This window comes from Macaca nemestrina, chromosome 19, assembly GCF_043159975.1.
Source record: "Macaca nemestrina isolate mMacNem1 chromosome 19, mMacNem.hap1, whole genome shotgun sequence".
NCBI lineage: Eukaryota > Metazoa > Chordata > Mammalia > Primates > Cercopithecidae > Macaca > Macaca nemestrina.
Window position 1 is genome coordinate 69,010,210 of NC_092143.1, and position 23,650 is coordinate 69,033,859.

The 23,650-nt window shown below is 38.7% G+C and overlaps 2 protein-coding genes across 8 annotated transcripts in view; one reads left to right on the plus strand and one right to left on the minus strand.

Moving 5' to 3' along the window:
• The window catches only part of LOC105465556 (RB binding protein 8, endonuclease), a 117,008-nt gene extending 94,432 nt beyond the window's left edge, over positions 1–22,576 (minus strand). For 2 of the 7 annotated variants that reach the window (XM_071085551.1, XM_071085552.1), the window contains exon 1: positions 2,206–2,423. The gene's annotated coding sequence lies outside the window, so the exon portion shown is untranslated. Of the gene's footprint in view, positions 1–1,488; positions 1,627–2,205; positions 2,444–21,260; positions 21,281–22,422 lie in introns of those variants that run through there. The other 5 variants (XM_071085548.1, XM_071085549.1, XM_071085547.1 and 2 more) reach the window with 5 other exon arrangements.
• The window catches only part of LOC105464895 (uncharacterized), a 488,640-nt gene continuing 467,035 nt past the window's right edge, over positions 2,046–23,650 (plus strand). The window contains exons 1-3 of the mRNA XM_071085560.1: positions 2,046–2,182; positions 15,540–15,648; positions 22,648–22,806. The gene's annotated coding sequence lies outside the window, so the exon portion shown is untranslated. The remainder of the gene's footprint in view (positions 2,183–15,539; positions 15,649–22,647; positions 22,807–23,650) is intronic.

Consider the following 23,650-nt stretch of genomic DNA (forward strand, 5'->3'; position numbering starts at 1 on the left):
TCTGGCTCCTTAGCCAATACAGTACCATTTCTAACAAGTGCGCGAACTGATTGTTTCTTGCTAACCATTTCTTGAGGTTTCTGATGAAGGAGTTGAAACAGTAATTCTGAAGGGAGCAAGAGTATACGTGAAGCCACTTGGTGAACTGTAAAGAGCTACAAAAATAAACTATCAAGCTTTGCAAAAATTGTGATTAGACTTTTAAAAAATAATCAGCAGAGGCCGGGTGCGGTGGCTCAAGCCTGTAATCCCAGCACTTTGGGAGGCCGAGATGGCGGATCACGAGGTCAGGAGATCGAGACCATCCTGGCTAACACGGTGAAACCTCGTCTCTACTAAAAAATACAAAAAAAAAAACTAGCCGGGCGAGGTGGCAGGCGCCTGTAGTCCCAGCTACTCAGGAGGCTGAGGCAGGAGAATGGCGTGAACCCGAGAGGAGGACCTTGCAGTGAGCTGAGATCCAGCCACTGCACTCCAGCCTGGGTGACAGAGCAAGACTCCGTCTCCAAAAAAAAAAAAAAAAAAAAAAATTCAGCAGAAACTAAATATGAACTGGATTTTAGATATTAGGGAATTATTAATTTTCTTGGGTACGATAATGATGCGTTTTTTTTTTTTTTTTTTGAAAGGCCTTATCTGTTAAAGGGATATTTACTGAGATATTTACAGGTAAAGGGATATATTCTCTGGAATTTGCTTGAAAAAGAAAATCCAGCTAAAACAAACAAAAATGGATGTTGGGTGAAGAGATGAAACAAGGGCTGAACTTCAACAATTTCTGAAGATGGGTGGATGGGTATGCAATAGGGTTCAAAATTCTAATATTTCTCTCGTATACGTTTACTTCTGCAAAAAAGTTTTTAAAAGTAGAATTAGGTGCACTGCATTAGTCTTGTTTCCAAAGAGGTTTTCATTCTATTTTTAACTCTAACGGACAAACAAATGTGCCTATATATAATTGCGAATAAAAGTCACCATTTATTGTTTCCCACATACCAGAAACTGTGCTGTAGAAAATTTATATTTATATATTATTTAATATATAATTATGTGTTATTATAGAATATTTGTATTCTACCTAACCTTCAGAAAAATTCTGTAAGACAGACACTATAATTTCATTGTAGAGTTGGGGGAAGAGGCGTAAGGCAGTAAATTACTTGCCCAAGGTCACACAGCGGGGACATGGCTATGTCAGGGATGGAAATCAAGTCATGAGACCAATAACTGTAAAATACCTCTCTGCAGCAAAAACAAAACAAAAAAAAGGACATAAACTATTTCTATGAAGTCAACAGTTTAAAATAAAGGTTTAATTACTTTAATGACCTAAAAAGTAGTAATATATTCGTTTAAAGCCAAGAATGTAAAATAAGCATCCTTTACGTATCTATCTTCAAGTAAGTGATGTACAGTGCTTTAAAAACAAAACATAAAAACAAAACATTCAACTTGCAAATTCTAGCTCGCAAAACCCTTTCCACCTACCCCGCATGCCCAGCACTTGTTGTTAGCATCTCTCTCGGCACTGAACCGTTATTCGAGGTACAACAGTGTGCATTTCTCAATCTCTCAGCACGGTGCGTCTTGCGTCCCAAGTTGCATTCTGGGCTCAAAGGCCTGTAACTATTTAATACATTTCTGTGTATTCCTTAGTATAAACCACCACACTGCAGGGGTTCACCAAAATACTCGCTGCCATACCACAGGTATTCCCACACGGGTAAGGCGAGAGGCACATCTCGAGTCACACAGGGGACTTGAACAAACTGCACGGGGCATCTGAGCGGTCCTCACATGGGCGGAGCAGAGCAGAGCTGCAAAGGCTTTCCAGCCAGGCTCCTTCTCCATCTGCCTCTCCCCAGGCGCCCGCGCGGGTTCCGCGTGCGGGTCTGGCCAAAAAAGCTCCGAAGCGCGCGCCCGCGCGCGCCGCAGCCGGCGCATGCGCGGGACGCGCTTGGCGGTGAAAGACGCTTCCTCAGCCCGCGCGGGAGACCGAGAAATAGCAGTGAGTGAGAGCTGGTCCTCTCGCCGGTCCATAGCCACCGAGTGTCGCCCGGGCCCAGCCTATTTCCTCAGACACAGCCCCAGAGCCGGGCGGCCACCCCTACCCCGGGAGCCCTTCGCCAAGCGCGCAGCTCCAGACCAGAAGTAGCCGCTCCGACCCAGAGCTCCGGGTGGGGTAAAGAGATTCCTTTTACTCACCGCCTCCAAGATTGCCTCGGGATTGGCGAAAGCCCCCGAAGGGAAGCGAGTACTTTCTGACGCTGTGAAGGGATGGCTGCTCGCTTTTCTCTTTCGCCCTTTCCCCCTCACCAGAATGCCAAATCCTCGGTGGGAAGGCCGACCCCTCCGTACAGCCTGCGCTTTAAGGCCGGGGGCTGCCGGCCGGGCACGGAGGCGGCCGGACCCGCCCCGCCCGGGAGCCCGCGCGACGTCACGCGGGAGTTCCAGCTGCGTCACGCCCCTTCCTCCCGCTGCCCGGCGCGGCGGCGCACTTTGTGCCCCAGCTGAGGAGCGGGCTCCGCTGTGCGGCCCGTTCCCGAGTGCAATGGCTGGGGAGGGGAGCGACCCGAAGAGTCTGGCGACCGCCACAGCGCCTCTGAGATGCGCTGGGGAAAGCTCAAGCCGTTCTGTCGGGGGAGCATCAAGCCCTTGGGGTTCTGTGAAAGTTATTTGTACAGTGTGTCTAACTTAAACATTTTGGAGGGAAGCATGTATGAGTGACCTGTACCGAACGGAGAGTTAAAATTAACTGATGGTGGGGTATGGACGCGGATCCGTCTAACATAGTTTTCGGCCTTGTTGCTGTTATCTGCAATTTAGTGATGTGACCTGACAGGATTGGGCGGTAACGCCATAGATCAAAACGATCTGTATTTTGCTGAGGTTAAACAGGAAGTTTCTGGCAGATCTGAAAAGAGAAGGAATCTGAAGCGATCAGCGTTATTTATTGGGACAACATGCTGTTAGATAATTTTTTTTTAAGTCCAGTTTTCTTGTGACTGTTCGTTTGAGATTCAAACCGATAGTAGGTATTCCTATTTCTCCTGATTTCTAAAAAGAATCGTTTTTAGACCACTAGAAATTCTACAAATGAACAAAATAGAGTAGAATCACAATATCTTTTAAACCAGTCCAGTACTTTTGTGTAATCATTCTAAGACCTGGGAAGAGGACAAGGGATATTAACAGTTTAAAAGTTTAGTACTTAGAAAATCATAAATACAAAGTGGAAAGGTAATTTTTCCACCTGTCCCCACATCTTAAGGGATGAATAAATACCATAACTTAAAAAGTTAGTATACAGAAGAGGAGTGCTAGACCTTCTATTAGCGTGTTACGGCAACTATCATTCACTCCCCGTTTTATAAGCCTTAACTCCACATTTTTAAAAGAAAATGGATAAAATTTTGACTATGTAATTTTTAACACAAGATAGGAAACATAATTGACAGAGTGAAGCTTTTATGTTTATGACATAACCTGTAATAAGTTTGTCATTTAACAGAGTATTGAAAGAGCAGTGTGCTGTGGTCTGTACTGTGGTCCAAAGAAAAAGTATCTGAGCAGAATGACCCAACCTGTTCTTATGGCCTCTGCCTGTGTGTCACTGTCTAATCCATTTATGCAAGTCAGAAACCAGAGTCATCCTTGACACTTTATTCATCCCTAACTTCCATATGCAAGCCATCACTCAGTCCAATTTTACTTACCAGACATCTAAATCCATCCCCTTCTCTCCATCACTACCTCCATAATCCAAGATAGTTATTTCTTACCTAGTCTACTGCTAGTCTCCTTTCCACATCAACACAGCCAACCACCCCTCCTAAACCTTTGTTTTCACTGGTGTTCGGAAAAAAATTTGAGCATCTATTCTCCATATATATATTTAATTTTAAATTACATACATGTACTGCTGAAAAATGGTACATGATCTAACGAGGAAGTTACAGGCTCTGAACTCAGACATCTGGGTTTAAATCCTGCTCTAATACTTCCTTACTGAGTGACCTCACTGCTTAACCTCGCTGTCCCATTTTACCTACCTGTAAATTGAGGATAATAATAGTACCAACCTCACAGGGTATTAAGATTAAATGAATATATGTAAACTGCTTAGTATTCAGATATATACTGTGTTCCCAAAAGCTAGCCATAATTAGTATTTCTTAGCTAATATTATAATCCATTTTAAAAGCATTTTTAGAGGATGAAAAAAATAGAATAAAAATACATCTTCTTCCCTCCTCCACCTTAAATCGTGTCTACTTTGAGACCACTTCTCTATACTGCAGCTACTGTGATCTTGAAAAGTACATCTATTAATGTCACTATGCTGCTTAAACCCCTTCAGTGGCTTCCAGTTACTCTGTGAAGGAAGCCCCTTTGAATTGCCTCTGCTACCTCTTTGGCTTTATTTCCAGATATTTTCTGTCCTGTGGTCTCACTAGACTTTTGATGTCTCCTAGGCCATTGCATGCTATTGTCTCTGCCTGGAGTTCTCCACCAAACCTACCCCACTCTTTGCCGTAGCTATCTACTAATCATGTTTTTATCTTATTTCAATAGTCTCTTCTACTAGATCCTCTTATAGTACCATGTAACCTCCCCTTCTTACAGTTTTTATTGTTTTAGTTATTTAATGAATTCTGTCTCCCCGCTGGACTGTAAATTTCTTGAGATAAAAAACTAATCATGTTTTTATCTTATTTCAGTAGTCTCTTCTACTAGATCCTCTGATAGTACCATGTAACCTCCCCTTCTTACAGTTTTTATTGTTTTAGTTATTTAATTAATTCTGTCTCCCTGCTGGACTGTAAATTTCTTGAGATAAAAAAACCATGTCTTAGGCCAGACTTTGGGTGACTGAGGCAAGAGGATCACTTGAGGCCTGGAGTTCAAGATGAGCTTGGGCAACATAGTGAAATCTTGTCACCTATTCTAAAAAAACAAACAGGCCGGGCGCGGTGGCTCAAGCCTGTAATCCCAGCACTTTGGGAGGCCGAGACGGGAGGATCACAAGGTCAGGAGATCGAGACCATCCTGGCTAACCCAGTGAAACCCCGTCTCTACTAAAAAATACAAAAAACTAGCCGGGCGAGGTGGCGGGCGCCTGTAGTCCCAGCTACTCCAGAGGCTGAGGCAGGAGAATGGCGTAAACCCAGGAGGCGGAGCTTGCAGTGAGCTGAGATCCGGCCACTGCACTCCAGCCTGGGTGAAAGAGCAAGACTCTGTCTCAAACAAACAAACAAACAAACAAACAAAAATAGCTGGGCACAGTGGTGCATGGCTCTAGTTCTAATTACTGTGGAGGCTGAGGTGGGAGGATCGCTTGAGCACGGGAGTTCAAGGCTGCAGTGAGCTATGATTGTGCCGCTGTACTCCAGCCTAGGTGACACAGCAAAAGACCTTGTCTCTAAAATTTAAAAAATAAAAAAGGTTTGTTCACCCTTTTGTCTCCAGAAACTAGCCCAGTGTGTGCCACCAAATCAGTATTCTATGAGTGAATTAAATGGGCATTCCCTGATAGATCCCGTTTCTATGTAAATGGAAACCTTTGGGTACATTCAAAATTCTTAGATTTTTAAATGAGATATTATATGGTCACTTTAACAATGGAAATGGCGGGCATCCTCATAGGTTCTAAAGAAGCTTTAAGAACCACATGGAATAAACTTGGAAGTTCCAAAGATCTGCTGAAAAAATGCCTTTAACAGAGAAGCAGTTATTTTGAACTCTTCGTAATGCTGGGTTTCTCATATTTTGTGGCTTAGAGCAGTACTTCCCAAAATTTTTCAACTTCAGCATACTTAGAAAATGAACACCTGTGTTATATATTGTAATGAAAAGATGAGGCTACTTCCATCCAGTGGCAACAGAAGTAGAAGTTGAGACTAGTCACCTCAGGCCCAGTGCTGCCACCTTCAGGGCTAGGTTTTTAATGTCCCAGCACACCTATTGGAGGTCCCTGGCTGGAATGCTGAATTTAAATAAACTAGTGAAATAGTTAAAATGGTAAGTTTACGTTATGTATATCTAGGCACCAATTTAAAATAAATTGTGTGATAGCAGTACAGACTCTAGGATTCTTAAAAGTAAAGTTTTGGAACTCATGTAGATTAAAAAGTCATCTAACTCAAGCCATTTACAAATGAAACCCTGTAGATTCTACAGTCTATGCTTAACTCCTGCAACTGGGTAGTTGAGTGTTGTGAAGGGAAAATGACATATCACATTAGACTGATATCACTAAAATCATATGGTTTCATACTTCATGCAGGGCATCAGTTAATCCTTAAGATAGCCTTTGTTCAGCTCTTTTTATTTTCTCTGCTGTCTTCCAGACCTTTACTATTTGCAGTCCTCAAGCCTCTGAAGGTATTTTCACTCTAGGTGGACAACCTGACCTCCTGATTAAACAAGACAGTTGAGCTCAACAAGTGTGATCTCCCTAAACTTGCTTTTTTCTTTCTCAACCCTATGAATTAGGCAATACCATTTGCAGTTAAAAATACAACCTGAGACTAGATAGGGTGGCTCATATCTGTAACCTCAGCACTGTGGGAGGCCCACGGGAGGCGCACTTGAGATTTGAGAAACTGTGGTATAGGCTGGATGACAGAGCCAGAACCTGTCTCTTAAAAACACACACACCCTCCAAACAATCCAGTTGCTTCTCACCTTTGTGTCCACCCTGGTTCAAGCTACCATCAATCTCTTCTATGGCAATATCCTTCTTTTAAAAAAATAAATAATCTGTTACCACTCTTTTCTCCATTACAGTATGTTCTCCAACAGCACTCTGAGAGGTTCTTTAAAATGTTTCAGAAAATCACACTCCCTGCTCAAAGCGTTTCAGGGTCTTCCATCACCCTAAAATAAAATCCAAACTCCTTTCCATGGTGTCAGGACGAGTCAGGCACTATATTCTCTTAAATATAATTTTGAATTAGTGCTTTCCTTTTCAACCTCGCTTACTGCCCTGGTTTAGGCCCTGATATTTCTTACCTAGGCAACAGCCTCCCTGCCTCCAGTCTTGTTCACCTTAATTCAGTCTCACACAGCCACCCAACATCTAAACCATTATTTCTGATTCTGGCATTCCTTTGCTTAAAACTCTTCAAAAGACTATTGCTAGACCGGCGCAGTAGCTGATGCCTATAATCTCTGCACTTTGGGAGGCCGAGGTGGGCAGATCACTTGAGGTCAGGAGTTTGAGACCAGCTTGGCCAACATAGTGAAACCCCATCTCTACTAAAAATACAAAAATTAGCTGGGCGTGGTGGCAGGCACCTGTAATCCCAGCTACTCGGGAGGCTGAGGGAGGTGAATCGCTTGAACCCGGGAGGCGGAGGTTGTAGTGAGCCGAGATCACATCCCTGCACTATAGCCTGGGTGACAGAGGAAGACTATGTCTAAAAAAAAAAAAAAAAAAGAAAAAAAAAAAAAGGCTATTGCCTAAAGGCTAAAGGTTAAAATTCAGTTTCTTTAAAATGTTGCACAAGCTCTTGTCCTTGCACACACTCTGCTGTACCCCTTGCTCTTTATCTCTTTCAACAGGAAACTGCTTTTATTCCTCTCTCCTTCCCTTGGTTGTTTCTTAGTCTTGGCTCATACAATGTTTTTCTCTTGGAATTACTTTCACCCCCATTTTTTACAGTTCATTTTTCTTATTCTTTAAGTCTCAGCTCAGGCACTACCTCTTTCAGGAGACTAACCTAACATCTCTCTTCATCCTTCCTTCCTATACCTTTTCACAAATGGCCTTCCTCATTCTCCCATGCCCTCAATGCATATCTTTATCATTGCACTTAACACCATTATATTGTAATTATTTTTGTGTTTTTAGTCTTCAGCTAGGCTCCTTGATGTCTGACTGTGCTTTCTTTATTCTTCTGTTTTCCTGCTTTTTTTTTTTTTTTTTTTGGAGACAAAGTCTTGCTCTGTCCCCTAGGCTGGAGTGCAGTGGCACGATCTCAGCTTACAAAAGCCTTTGCCCTCCAGATTCAAGCGATCCTCATGCCTCAGTCTCCCGAGTAGCTGGGATTAGAGGCACCTGCCACCATGCCTGACTCATTATTGTATTTTTAGTAGAGACGGAGTTTTGCCATGTTGGCCAGGCTAGTCTCAAACTCCTGACTTCAGGTGATCCACCCTCCTCAGCCTCCCAAAGTGCTGGGATTACAGGCGTGAGCCACCACGCCTGGCCCTGTTTTCCTACTTTTCTTTTTTATTTAATTTTTTGAGACAGAGTCTCACTCTGTTGCACGGGCTGGACTGCAGTGGCACAATCTCGACTCACTGCAACCTCTGCCTCCTGGGTTCTTTCCTACTTTTTACTAGAGTCTTAGCACAGAACTATCCCATAGAGCCCCATATATTAGATTTTCTAAAAATTACATTTTAAGTGAAAATCAGGTGAAATTAACTTAATATATTTTATTTAACCCAGTTTATGTAAAATATTATTTAAACGTAATCAATATAAAAATTAATGAGACTTTTTAGGTGGTTTTTCTTCATACTAAGTCTCTGAAATCTGATACATATTTTACCTTTACAGCACATCTCAGTTTAGACTAGCCACATTATAAGTGCTCAAGTCTACATGTGACTAGTGGCCACTGTATTGTACAGCGCAGGCCCAGCATATATAATATAATCAATGAGTGAACAAATGAGGTTGTGTGATTTACTTTAAGAAGCAGGATGGAAATGGGACATGAGTTTCCGATTCTTTGTTTATTTCTGCTATTTGTGCTGGGCATTCATCATCCCATCCCCCACCCAGCATTGAGTGCCTGTATCTCCAGGCATAAAATTAAAAGGTAAGTGATTACATCCTTTATGATTACTTATATAAAACTCTCCAGTATCTCTGACTTGAACACACAATACTGGTAAACTGGGGTGAATTGTTATACCTGCAGTTGTAACTATTTTAAGAACACAACAAGAGGCTGTTTGAGAGGTGAGGGAAAGAAATTTTAAGACAAAAGAAAAGTATCTTAACTGGCAACATTTGTGTTAAATGAACACTTGATTCAATTTTTTAAAAGTTGTTTACAGTAATTAGTACGTGTTGTTTGTGAGTGGGAGTATACATCAATCAGTGATCTTGCCTCAAGTGCCAAGATGTTTTGTTTATGATTTGAGTTGATGGTGCCAAGATTCCAGGTTGAGAAGTTTTATAATTGTTTAAAAATATATATTTAACATTGGTGGAAGGTGTCAGCATCACAGTTTTTATCCTAGGTGTTCATCTAAATGCTCATATCGGACATTAAAGAGTATACCTTGCTTTTTAATTTGAAAGATTAGCCTCGTGTATCCTGGCCAGCTTCCAATTTAGATAAGGAAGCTTTATTTTGATCTTCACTGAAGCTACATTGAACTTCATACCTTCTTCATTTCCCATTTTGAGCTGTTAAAATAGTTTTCTGTTTATTTTTAAACATCATTCACCGAGCTGCTTCATTTCCCATCAGTAATGGCCAAAGTTTTATTGGCACATAATTTGCCTGATTTAGGAACTATCTCTTTATACTTGATAAAGAAGGTTAAACAGTATATTCATAGTTGCCTAGGTTTAAATTATAATGGGATGATGAAGAATGTTGTTGATATGTTATTTCCGAAATGGTTTCTTCTTTATTTATTTATTTTGATACAAAGTCTTGCTCTTATCGCCCATGCTGGAGTGCAGTGGCACGATCTCAGCTCACTGCGATCTCCACCTCTCAGGTTCAAGTGATTCTCCTGCCTCAGCCTCCTGAGTAGCTGGGATTATAGACGTGCCACCACGCCTGGCTAATTTTTGTATTTTTAGTAGAGATAGCGTTTCACCATTTTGGCCAGGCTGGTCTCGAACTCCTGACCTCAAGGGATCCACCTGCCTTGGCCTCCTAAAGTGCTGGGGTTGCAGGTGTGAGCCACTGTACCTGGCAAAATTATTTCTTATCAATGGAAAGGGACACCTGTTTCTTCCATGTCATCTATTTATAATGCAGTGACTGTTTGGACAATATTTCATATCTATTCATATAAGCTTATGAAGCCCAGGAATTTTGTTAGTTGGTTAGCCCATAGGCCTTTTTTCTAACCCTGGCACTTATAAGAATCTCAGAACTTAACTGCTGAAAAAATAAGATAATTTAAGAGTGATCACTACGACTGTAAAATAGAAAAGTTTATTTTATTTTGAGAATCTCAAACAACAAATCTTTACCATTTTATCTAGTAAATAAAGTATTATACTGCAATGTACCTATGTATAATGCTACCATGATACAAGCTATGGGAATAATATTTATTTACAGTAATGGAAAATATTATGAAGGGCTGTCGGAACAAGTCACTGACATGTGGATTCTATTAATTAAAGAATTCTTTGATAGGTTCACACAAGCAAACATGTTTAATATTCATTGCTTTGTCCATTTAAAAAAAAAATCTCATCTTAAACGCTAATTTTTTCACCTGTGAATTGATGGATTTCTTCATTGCCAGCAAATAGTTGTGATCTTTAATGTAATTATGTGCTTCACAGATTACAGATATATCATTAAGCACTGTCTCTTTTTTTGGTCTTTATTCTAATTATGCTTGAGAAAAATAGACTTACAAATATTGGCTTTTTGTTTTTCCTAATCCATGTTAGTCTAAGTTTAAGGAAGCTTTGATAGCTACTTTTCCCAAGGTAAAATAAAAAATTTAAAAATGTTTTATGTTCAAAGTTGTTCTTAGAGGAGATCCTGAGTTTTAGCTAGAAATGTTTTCAGTTTTATGTAAGTTATATTCAGAAATATTAAAAATGTACAGTGAAATTGTGTTTTCATTCAACTCATACTCTTGGTGACAGTTTGTTTTTATGGACTATTTAGGATACTAACGTTGAAATAGATAGGCTTCCGGCCAAGTGCAGCAGCTCATGCCCACAATCCCAGCACTTTGGGAAGTCTAGGTGGGAGGATTGCTTGAGACCAACCTGGGCAACATAACAAGACCCTGTCTCTACAAGAAAATAAAAATAAAGATAAGTCTAGCTGGGTTCAGTGTTGTGTGTAGCCTCAGTACTTGGGAGGCTGAGATGGGAGGATTGCTTGAGCCCAGGAGGTTGAAGTTGCAGCCCAGGAGGTCGAACTTGCTCACACGCTAGTCTGGGTGACAGAGTGAGACTCTGTCTCAAAAAAAAAAAAAAAAAAAAAAAAGTCTCCTTCCTTTTCTCAATTGTAGTACATCTCTTATGTGAGGTGAGCATATGCCCTAGCTTACCAGTGACAGTCCTGGTTAATTCCTATTGCTCTAGCTTAATTATTAATAGAACTCCCTTTTACTTTTAAAAACGTCCTGATTTGGATGACTGTAAACCATATGGTCAGAGCCTGGTGCAGTGGCTCATGCCTGTAATCCCAGCATTTTGGGAGGCCAAGGCAGGAGGATCACTTGAGCCCAGAAGTTTGAGACCAGCTTGGGCAACATAGTGAGACTTGGTTTCTATAAAAAATAAAAACAAATTAGCTAGGTATGGTGTGTATGCCTGTGGTCCCAGCTACTCAGGAGGCTGAAGCGAGAAGATCTCTTGAGCCTAGGAAGATGAGGCTGCAGTGAGCCATGCACTGCACTCCAACCTGGGTGACAGAGCAAGTACATTTTTCTTTTTACTTCAAAAAACTTTGGCCGGGGGCAGTGGCCCATGCCTGTAATCCCAGCACTTTGGGAGGCCAAAGCAGGCAGATCATGAGGTCAAGAGATCAAGACCATCCTGGTCAACATGGTGAAACCCCGTCTCTACTAAAAACGCAAAAATTAGCCAGGCGTGGTGGTGCACACCTGTAGTCCCAGCTACTCAGGAGGCTGAGGCAGGAGAATTTCTTGAATCGGGAAGGCAGAGGTTGCAGTGAACCAAGTTTGTGCCACTGCAGTCCAGCAGTCCAGCCTGATGAGTGAGACTCCGTCTCAATAAAACAAACAAACCAACAACAACAACAACAAAAAAAATGCTTTACACTGTAGGAGGTAACTAAAAGTATTTACAATTTGATCATGATTTAATTAGCCTCAGAGTTAAAAATAAACTGGGCTTCCTCAGTTAGGATTGGAGCGAAACACCTATTATGATCATCTCACTTCATTTTTTAGACTATTTAATTTATTTCTTAGCATTTTTGGTACACGTGCTTTTTTTACTTGCCTTACAGCAGATACGTACATTTGAGAAATGAATATAAATTGACTTCTAATAGAATTAGAAAAATGGTTATACTGGCTTTCCCAGCCCTGGTTGTGAGTTGTTTCATGTACTAAATTTAAAATCAAGTAGATTGAAGGGTGTTAAATTATGTTGTAATCTCAGAAGGAACACAGTAGGAAGTGCTCAAAAAATTTTTGATCATGTTCTACAATCAATGCTGGCATATAGCCATATTCCCAGCCTTCTTGTGCTATTGAAAGAGTCCTGAGCTGGAAGATAGGATGAGAGATTAAATTCTGACCCTATCTCTGATTATCTGCATGTTTCCTAGACAAGTCTTATTTCCCTCACTGAAAGAGGATATTAATACTGTGCCCAAAGGGGTTGTTGTAAGAATGGAATAATATATTTGAAATTTCTTAAAGAAGAATTAAGAGAAGTTTGAAGCAGCTTGCCTACTGGGAGAAGAATGGCAGAAGGCTTTCCAGGCAGAAGGCATGTGCAAAGGCTATATTGTGGGGAATCATTGTTGAGTTCTATAATTGCAAGTATATAGTAATGTATTTGTATAAGTTGATATTGGGAAGGCATCAGCTGCACCATCTAATTTGCTGAATGAATTCTAATTTTTAATTTTAATCTTGTTGAGCAAATAATTTAATTTCTCTGTACTTTGGTTGTTGATCAATGAAATGAAGGTAATAATATGTACCTTGAGTGTTTTACAGGATTGTTGATAGGATTAAATGAGAGAGAAATGTAAGAAACTGTAACAATGTAAGAAACTGTTGTTAACAGTAGATAGATTTAAGAGTTACAGCTGGCCGGGCGCTGTGGCTCACGTCTGTAATCCCAGCACTTTGGGAGGCCAAGGCGGGAGGATCACGAGGTCAGGAGATCAAGACCATCCTGGCTAACACGGTGAAACCCCGTCTCTACTAAAAATACGAAAAAAATTAGCTGGGCATGGTGGCGGGTGCCTGTAATCCCAGCTACCTGGGAGGCTGAGGCAGGAGAATGGCATGAACCCGGGAGGCAGAGCTTGCAGTGAGCCAAGATCACACCACTGCACTCCAGCCTGGGCAACAGAGCGAGACTTTGTCTCAAAAAAAAAAAAAAAAAAAAGAGCTACAGCTAATCAGATCTCTTCAATGGCTAAAGTTGTGTAGTTTTAGGGAAACTATTGAATTGCTAGGCAAATTGTGAAAGATTTATAATTATAGAAAGGATTCCACTATATTGTTAAATGCTTTTACATGTATTATTTTGATTTACATAATTGAGTTCAGGTAAGTTAGATAGTATTATTATATGGTTGTTGTTATTTTATTATATTCCAAGGGATTTAAAATATCATCTAACCCAATGGCAAAATGATATAGAAAGGAGAAACTAATCTATTCATTTATTTCAGAATTAGTGGTTATAAGAAATTATATTTTGGCCAAGCGCGGCGGCTTATGCCTGTAATCCCAGCACTGTGGGAGGTCAAGGCAGGTGGATTGCTTGAGCCCAGGAGTTTGAGACCAGACTGGACAACATGAGGAAACCCCATTGCTACAGAAAATACATAAAAATTAGCTGGGCATGGTGATGTGTGCCTGTAGTCCGAGCTACTCCATAGGCTGAGGTGGGAGGATTGTTCCAGCCTGGGAGATGGAGGTTGCAGTGAGCTGAGATCTTGCCACCGCACTCTAGCCTGGGTGACACAGTGAGACCCTCTCTCACGATTATTATTAATAATAAAATAATATATGTTGTTATTGGGCTTTTTTCAGCAGTGTGTATCTCCACTTTTTTGTATTTGCTGTGCACTCCTCAGTTTTCCTATTTCATCTTTATTCAATTCATTAGCTACTTTACCCCAACTTCTAAGGAGATAGTGTTTTTTTTTAAACTCATCTTTAATTATTCTAACAGAAATTCAAGTTAAACGAAAAGATGATGTGCTTTTAGTCAGATTTCTTTTTTCTTTGCACCTGTTTCTCCTTCACTTTCTCTGAACTAAGTTTACATATTATACAAACAAATATGATATTTACTTAATTAAAGTACATGATTAACTGTTCAGTTTTAAAATTTTTAATCTGCTTGACTAGAGCCTTCATATAATGTGTTTTTCAGAGCCAAGCCTCAGGATCACATTATAGGTTATAATGAATTACTTCTTGTAACTAGACCCTCTTGGACCCAGTCCAAGACAAACTTGTACTATTCAAAATTGTGTGTTTCACTGTAATGAAAAATGTTACTTGAGGGTCCAATGTAGTCAATCTGTTTTTACTATAACTTTACTAATGTAAAAACTTAAACAATGAAGTCTTTGGATCAATGCTGGACATAAGAGTATTTACAGAGTACATACTAACTGTTCATTTTGCTGCTCTTTGGTCCTTTAAAAATTGGCAACCAAATTCAGGAAATAAATTGAAGTTTATTAGAAAATACCTTTCTCACAGAAGGTCAAGTTTCAGTGCATCTCAGGTTTTGTGGGAATGGATCAAATACATCAGACAAAAATAGGCTAAAAGTTCCTTCCTCTCCATTTGAAATTGCTGTACTCATTTCTCAGAACATCTATTTTAATTGTATTTTGTATTAGAATTATAAAACTAAAGAAAAAGCAGTTTGACTATATTTGTCCTATAACATGATATGTTGGGCACGTCTTGGGCCCTGCTTGCTCCAAGTATTTCAGTGGCAACCAGATTCATGCAGGTGAAACTTGACAGTCCCTCACCCTAGGAGCTTCTCTGAAGCCAGTAGAAACAAGTATGCAATTTGAAAGTGTAAGAAATTAGCAACCCATGCAGCAACTCTTAACTGATGGAAGTCAGAAGTTGTGGATAAGTGCTCTTCTCTTGTGTCTTCTGACAGGCTATTCTGGGGTAGTTTGATGGCTCCTAAGAAGATACTGGGCTTGAGCCCTGTTTATTTATAGTGGTGGATGAACTCAAGGATAAACTTTTGTATTGGCCTTCCTTCCTTCCTTTCACTAGTCCCTTACTCCTAGTGAAAGGTGTAAAAGTGTCTGGGTGCTTTCCCAAATAAAGAACCTGCACATAAGCCAGAGGTCTCAGGCTCTTACTTTCCATGGAGAACCTACACTAAAAGGGGAAACTTGAGATTTCTATTTCACTATTTTTGAATTATTAATGGAAGTTTTAACTTTTAAAAATTTGCATGCATGGATGGGACAGTCAGATTAATTGTATCAGTCATTTGTAAGAATGTTAATGACCCAAGATTGGTTGAACATGTGCATTTGAGGTTATTTTTCTGATAATGTTAAGGGGTTAGATTTGAAAAGACTCACTCACTTGCTCATTCTCTCTTGCAGGCAGAAAAATCTTTTCTTGCTGCTCTCCTAGGATCTACCAACCAGAGATTCTAATGTGATATGTTTGGAATGGAGTTATCGACCTGCATTTTTAATAGGCATCCTCCAGGTGAGTCAGATGGTCATGGACTATGCTTTGAGAACATTGCTAGGTTATTACAGTAGTAATACTCCTGGGTATTATTAGCTACATAAAGTTATAATCAATCTTATATTTCTTAATGTTTCAAGAGTCATTGAGAAATTCATTAGATTTAAAATATTTTCATGTTGGAAGTGTTTCTCACTCCTAATCTAAATCATTATAGATATGATAGGCAAAGAACTTTCAAGGGAATAGATTTAAGAGATAACTTTGAAACTAAAAATTTGTCACTCAAGTTACATTTTCACTTTGTCAGTGGTACATAACTTCTAAGATAATAGTTTCTGGTTGTTCTTAAGGCTGTATGTCTTTAACACAATGAACTGTTATGTACTATATTTCCCAGTTTTGGATTTACAGACAGTTCAGTTGTTAGTCTTGAGTTATTCAAATTAGCTATTTGTATAAAATCATTTATGTATTTATTGAGACAGCATTTCACTCAGTTGCCCAGACTGGAATATAGTAGTGTGAACACAGCTCACTGCAGCCTCGATCTCTTGGGATCAAGTAATCCTTTTGCTTCAGTGTCCTTTGTAGCTGGGGCCACGGGCCTGTACCACTGTGCCCAGGTAATTTTTTATTTTTTATTTTTTGTAGAGACAGGGGTCTCACTTTGTTTCCCAGGCTGGTTTTGAACTCCTGGGCTCGAGAAATCCCCCTACTGTAGCCTCTCAAAGTGCTGGGATTATAGGTTTGAGCCACCATTCCCCACCAGAACATTGTAAAAAATTTAAATTTTTTGTTGTTTTTCTGCCTTCTTTGCAATTGTTTGTAGTAGTATCTACTGTAAACATTTAAAAGTAAATGCACATTAAATACTAATTTTAATGACTACCCACATAGGCTAACTTGCTTACGTATCTAATAAAATACTTTTAATAAGAATATATAATTAATTAGGCTGGGCATGGTGGCTCACACTTGTAATCCCAGCACTTTTGGAGGCCGAGGACGGTGGATCACCTAAGATCAGGAGTTCGAGATCAACCTGGCCACATGGTGAAACCCCATCTATATTAAAAATACAAAAATTCACCAGATGTGGGGGCATGTGCCTGTAATACCAGATACTTGAGAGTCTGAGGCAGGATAATCACTTGAACCTGGTAGGCGGAGGTTGCGATGAGCCAAAATCATACCACTTTACTCCAGCCTGGGCGACAGAGTGAGAGTCTCTCTCTCAAAAAAAGAAAAAAAAAAATAAGTGATTAATTCGTGGGCTAAATTAGTGAAATGATACTTTTGTCTTTCTGCACACCATCTACATACAGTGTTTACAATTTAAGCGAAAAACAAGATTCTTTTTGCATGGACTTAAATTGAAATTATAGCATCAGCAGAAAGCTTTTTGTAAAGCGATTAAACATCTTTCAGGAAATTTAAGTTGATTACAAGAGCTCAATAAGATCAGTTGTGTTATAAATGGATTATTAGTTGGTTCTAATGTTAACTCTTAACCAATTTTTTGCTCTTTATTCATTCTTTGGAAGATGTGTCAATTGACCTCTTTTTAGTTAAGCAAACTCTCAGAATGTTTGTCGTGGTATTCTGAACTCCCTTCTGACTAGTACATTTCACAAAAAGCTCCTCCTTTGTGATCTTTGCTCATCAGCTTCATTCCCTAATCAATTAGTCTGAGGCTAATTTAATATTATCTTTAGAAAATGTTAAATCCTCTTCTATCTTCTTCTTGTGCTCTATACATTTTGGACTGACTCTGCTCATCATTACTTGCTATCAAAATAATGCAATATAATTTAATATTAGCCTATAATACATTTAAATCAGAAGGGATTTTTTTTTTTTTTTTGTAGGAGAAAACATATTCCAGAGTCCTGAAAGAATAATTTACTTGGTAGTAGAAAAAGCACAATCCTTAGAGCATATAGAAATTCTTAGGCTGAGGTGGGAAGATTGCTTGAGGCTAGGAGTTCAAGATCAGCCTGGGCAACGTAGGGAGACCACATCTCTACAAAATGGTTTTTTAAAAATCCAGGTGTAGCGGCATGTGCCTGGGTCCTAGCTACATAGGAAACTAAACCTGGGTGACAGGGCGAGACCCTGTCAAAAAAAGAAAAGAAAAGAAAAGAAATTCTCGGCCAATTAATTTGATGTCATGTTAGATAATAGATAAAAACAGTCGTTGGAAAATTCACAAGGCACAAGTAAGGTACAGCCATGCACTGAATAGCAATGTTTTGATCAGCAATGGAATACAAATGCTACAGTGGTCCTATAAGATTATACTACCACATATTTTTACTGTACCTTTTCTATGTCAGTATATGTTTAGATACACAAATACTTCTTATGTTACAGTTGCTTACAGTATTCAGTACAGCATGCTGTACAGGTTTATAACCTGGAAGCAATAAGACATACTATATAGCCTAGGTGTGTAGTAGGCTCTGCCATTGAGGTTTTGTCAGTAGACTTTATAATGTTCACACAACAATGAAATCATCTAATTTCTCAGAATGTATCCCTGTTGTTACTTGATGCATAACTGCATTCTAATTTGAATTATCCATGTCACACTTTCTTCCATTAGTGCAGATGATTGAAATTGAATTTTTAAAAAGTATTTAAGGCTTTTAATCATCTTGGTATACTGCTCTCACAATACTTTTAACAAAGACTTCTTTGAAGTGAATCTTTAATTGGATTGGATTGTATGGGTTTCTGATTTTTTAAATTTAAGAAGGTTAACATATTTTCCAACATTATATCTTTTTTTTTTTTTTTGAGACGGAGTCTTGCTCTGTTGACCAGGCTAGAGTGCAGTGGCATGATCTTGGCACACTGCAACCTCTACCTCCGGGTTCAAGCGATTCTTCTGCCTCAGTCTCCTGAGTAGCTGGGACTACAGGCACGCGCAACCATGCTGGCTAATTTTTGTATTTTTTAGTAGAGACGGGATTTAATCATATTGGCCAGGCTTCTCTTGAACTCCTGACCTTGTGACTGGCTGCCTCAGCCTCCCAAAGTGCTGGAATTACAGGTGTGAGCCACTGTGCCCAGCCTCAACATTATATCTTAATGCCTTCCAAGATTGCTGATTTTATTTCTATCTTTCTGACAAAAACGTGCATATTCTAAATTAAAGTTGACTTCTCTTACTGAAAGAAAATACTGAAATACTTTGGCAAATACCGAAGCTATTTGTTGAAATGTATTATATAGAGTATAAAAGGGATAAGAAAGATACTGACATTTGCTGAGCACCTGCTCTGTTCTTAGGAACTACGTGAAGTGTTTTACATGACATCTCATTTAATTCTTCCAACAACTCTGAAAGAATGGTATTAGTTTCTTAACTTCCTTAACTAGGTGGAGAAAAGCTAACTCAGAGAGTTAAATAATTTCCAAGGGGAACATAATTTGTAGCAGAGTTATTCAGATCCATGTCAATTTGGCTCAAAAGCTCACATGCTTTTCAGTATACTGCCTTTTCTCTTGTAAAGTTAAGAAACAAATGAAAGTGATTATTTTTCTGAGTCCACTTGGACTGAACTAAAATGACCAAATTTAGAAGCATTTCCCAGGTAGGATTTTACCTGTGAAAAGATAAGGTAATTAGTAGAATTAACATTTAGTACCAGGAATCAGAATTGAAATTTTGGGCCTTTGGTTCTCCAACTTTCTGTAATCACATTTCCTAGGAATTCCTCAAATTAAGAATGTTTAAAACATTTTTTGAGCACTTGTGTGCAAAGCTTACCCCTTAAATAACGGCTTCTATCACCTCTAAGATGGGCTTTTAAGTCCTGCAATTTCTGTCTTCATAACGTAATTTTCCTGTCAGTTCTAACCAAACTTTAGGAATACTATATTAACTTAGACAAATCCTAGATTATAAGCATATAAGAATGACTAAAATAATACAAAAATACATGCATACTAAGAAAATAGACAGTAGAGACAGCTTAAAGCAATATTAAGTCAGAAAATGAGAGTAGGATCCACAAGGTGGGCAAGTATGAAAGAATGTAAGGCCTTCATCAGTTTGAAACAAAATTGTATGATGGCATTAAGAGATTAGGGTTTGGGCCAGGCGCGGTGGCTCAAGCCTGTAATCCCAGCACTTTGGGAGGCCGAGACGGGCGGATCACGAGGTCAGGAGATCGAGACCATCCTGGCTAACGCGGTGAAACCCCGTCTCTACTAAAAATACAAGAAAATTAGCCGGGCGAGGTGTCGGGCGCCTGTAGTCCCAGCTACTCGGGAGGCTGAGGCAGGAGAATGGCGTGAACCCGGGAGGCGGAGCTTGCAGTGAGCCGAGATCGCGCCACTGCACTCCAGCCTGGGGCACAGAGCAAGACTCCGTCTCAAAAAAAAAAAAAAAAAAAAGAGATTAGGGTTTGAAGTGGTAGTCACGTTCATTATCAATGGTAATCCCATATATATTTAGCCATTGTCCTAAAAATGCTTGGGGCAATAATGATACAGATTAAAATACAAAAACCAATGATTTCTTAGTTCACCAAAGATTCATTAACACACTATACAACATAATTTTACCTTTTTAGATTAGATTTCATGTAGTATTCAGAAGAGTCAATGTAGGGTAGTGAAAAAATTACTGGTCTTGCTGGTAGTCAGGAAACCTGGATGTTCTGGCTCCGAATCGACCCTTAGATTATATAATAGTGATTTAGCTATATTTTGGGGCTTTTCATTTCTTAACTCAAAAATGAGGTGTCAGATTCATTGGTTATTCTTTAAATGTCCCTCTTAGGTAAAAAATGTCATAATTCTAAGTGCTTTTAGTGGAAAACACATGAAGATATTCAGAAGGGAAAGAAGTTGCAGTTGTTAAGAAAGCTAGCATTGTTGACAAAAAGAGTTATGTGAAATTGTGTGACTGGGAATAAGAAGAAATGCATCCTCGACTAAAAGAGTAAAAAAATTTTAAATGAGTGGAACACTTTTTGACTAGGCGCTGAGATATGTTGGTCTGTATAAAATACACACTCCTAATTTGATTGACAAATTTATATGTCCTGGGTTTTAGCAAAAATATCACAATGTATCAATATTTTAAATGACTCAATTTATGGAAAATATATAAAAGTAATATTTAATAGGACTTACCTACATTTGAAAATGAAAATTCCATTAAATGAAAACTGTGCAATCCTCTTCCAAAATACAGAGTTAAGCTTGAAATTTTACCCATGGATTTTATGTAAAATGTATATCTAGTTCCTAAATAGCTTTCTTCAAAACTATAAACATAAATGATGCTCAATAAATAAATTAGAATCCCAAATTAAATTTATCTTTAAACAGTAAGCCCTATGTTTTAAACACAGTGTGGTTTAAATTTTTTAAATTACCACATACAATATGTTCACCAGAAATACTAACAATGTGCTCTATTGGTATATATATTACCTGAAAACTAGGTTTCATGTAGTAAATTCAGAAAAATTCAGCCAATTGAAAGTTTTGATCCATATTACCAAAAACTTGTCAAAATACAATTTGTGCTGAATAAAATTAATATTGGTTTGCTGAATCAGCACATTGCTTTTGCAGATACAACATTACATAGCTTTTCAGCAGTTTACCTGGATTACCAGAAATTCTATGCAGAACTGCCTAGAAGTAGGACTATGAAGCATCCAAGGGTTTTCCCTGCAAAAAATGAAATCTCATCTGAACGTTTATTTACACTTTTATTCTGTCAACATTCTAAGGAAACTAATGTTACAGCCTTTGAGTTAGAAAATAATATTATAGCCTTTGAGTTTGAACATAATGACAAAGTGGGAACCCTAGGGACAATGAAAAGGATGCATCAGCCTTGCTCAGTTCAAAGCAAAGTCCTATTAAGATGACAGGAAAGCATTCAGTATAAATACGTTAAAAATTTTTTTTAAATTCCCAGATAAAATCGTATGTCAGCTGTTATGTTAAATTAAATGCCCCAGAAGACATGTGCTTCGATTCAATCTAATATCAGTAAATAGAGGGGTAGGATGGTATGCCAACATAAATCTAAAGGGATTGGTAACTTTCATTTTACATGATACAAACTACTAAAATAAAGTAATTGGATTAAGTAGAGATAAAAGGAAGATTTTTAATATAAATGGAAGGAAGATCCAAGTATTCTTTAACCTAAAAAGTTTTTCAGACCTAATAGGCATGACAAAACCTGTCTTCATTCCTTTCTATTCAGCTCAGCAAGTGCTTTTGAGCTCCAATAGTTAATCAGTTACCAGATTCCACAATCTTTGTTTTTCACACTCCTCAATTTTTGCTGTGAATTGTTCTAATGCATGTACTTAGGATCACCAGCAGGCCAATACTTTTTTTGGCCTTAAAAAGGCAATTATTATTTATCCACAATTAGATTTACCATATAAAATTGTTACCATATAGTAACAGCCTATAAAACATAATAGTTATATTATGAAAGAAGTAGATGGCTTAATATAAATCATTAATATTTGAAATTTATTTGGCAAAATTATTCAGTCTAGCTTTTAAAACTACTATAGCCATGCACAACTTACAAAAAAGCATAGTAAGAGAATATTATATACCAAATAAACTTTATGCAAACAAATCAATGAACATAATGCAAGTGTTATAAAGCAATATCTAGCTTTACAGAAAAGGTATAATGCAGCTATTACTATGTTAAAAATCGATTATCTTTTTAAACATCATTTCTTAACTTTCCAAAATGCATAGAAAACTGAGAAATTTAAAAAATATACTTACCCTTCAATTTATTTAGAAACCTCTGCTCTTGGTGAAAAGCAGAAATTGTTTCACTGCTCACTTTCCCTGAAGCTATGAACTTAAACATTAAATCAGTGAACACCACCTCTGGACCACACTAGTTTGCTAGACACTACTGCTATGTGGAAGAGTTCTGCTGCATCTAAGCTATATACTGTGTGCAATGGATAACCTAATATGCCTTTCATTTAACTGGCTGGGCAGGTTTCTACCGTCTGTGGAACATGGAATCAAACCAGAATATGTTGGCACAACAGGCCAGTAAAACCGGTTCTTCCGTAGATCCAGAACCTGTCCAACCAGTCTGTATCAAAGGCTAGCCCAACATGCTGCAGCGGCTCAGCTCTGCTAAGCTTGTACTGGGTGAGTTATCCCCACCTCCCGTGAACTCCCAACAAACTACTCAGAATGTTGTAGCCTCCAGCAAAATAATTCAGAGTTCTAGTGGGAGGGGTAGATCTGTGTCAGGTATAGCAAGAGTCCATTGTTGTAAGACTCTCATGGTAGACATATATAAGCAAGTGGTCTGTTATCTTCAGAGGTAGGTAATCCTTTTAAACATGTATTCTGGGGCATTCTGCTGACTACAGCCTCTAGAAATAGATTACCTATGATGAAGATGAATCCTATAATGCCTGACCTTTTCCACTAGTCTGCTTGGCTTTGCTTAATCCAGCTTAACCTTGAGGAGAGAGATTGATATTCCTCACAGGGTAGTGGGCTTGAGAGCTAGAAGGAAGTATTTCTAGAAGGAGAGAAACAAGGTGTAGGTTGACCAAACATTTGCCTGGGTGTGTTATCTTCCTTGTTCTCAAATGATTCTCATACCATTCCAGTCTAAAATTGGAAAAACTCCTACTTCTACATACTAGGGACAACTTAGAGAGGTTTTGCTCTGAGTATTCAACGGTTCAACACAGAGTATTTATATCAACTATGTTTTAAGAACTGTGCTAGGTACAGGGTTCACAGTGTGAGTAAAATTAGTAAAGATGAGAGCAACTTCAAAGTTCCCGATTAAGCATGTCGAGTAAACTTTTGGAAAGAAGAAATGAGCAGCAAAACATTACATTTTGACAGAAATTAGTTTGTATTAAGAGAGATCATGTGAGATTTGTGCTTACTCTCTCATAATACTTGCACATTTAGAAGCATCGTTTCCTGTCTACTGCCATAGTGTTTCTGAAACTTTTGTGCTTAAGAGTCA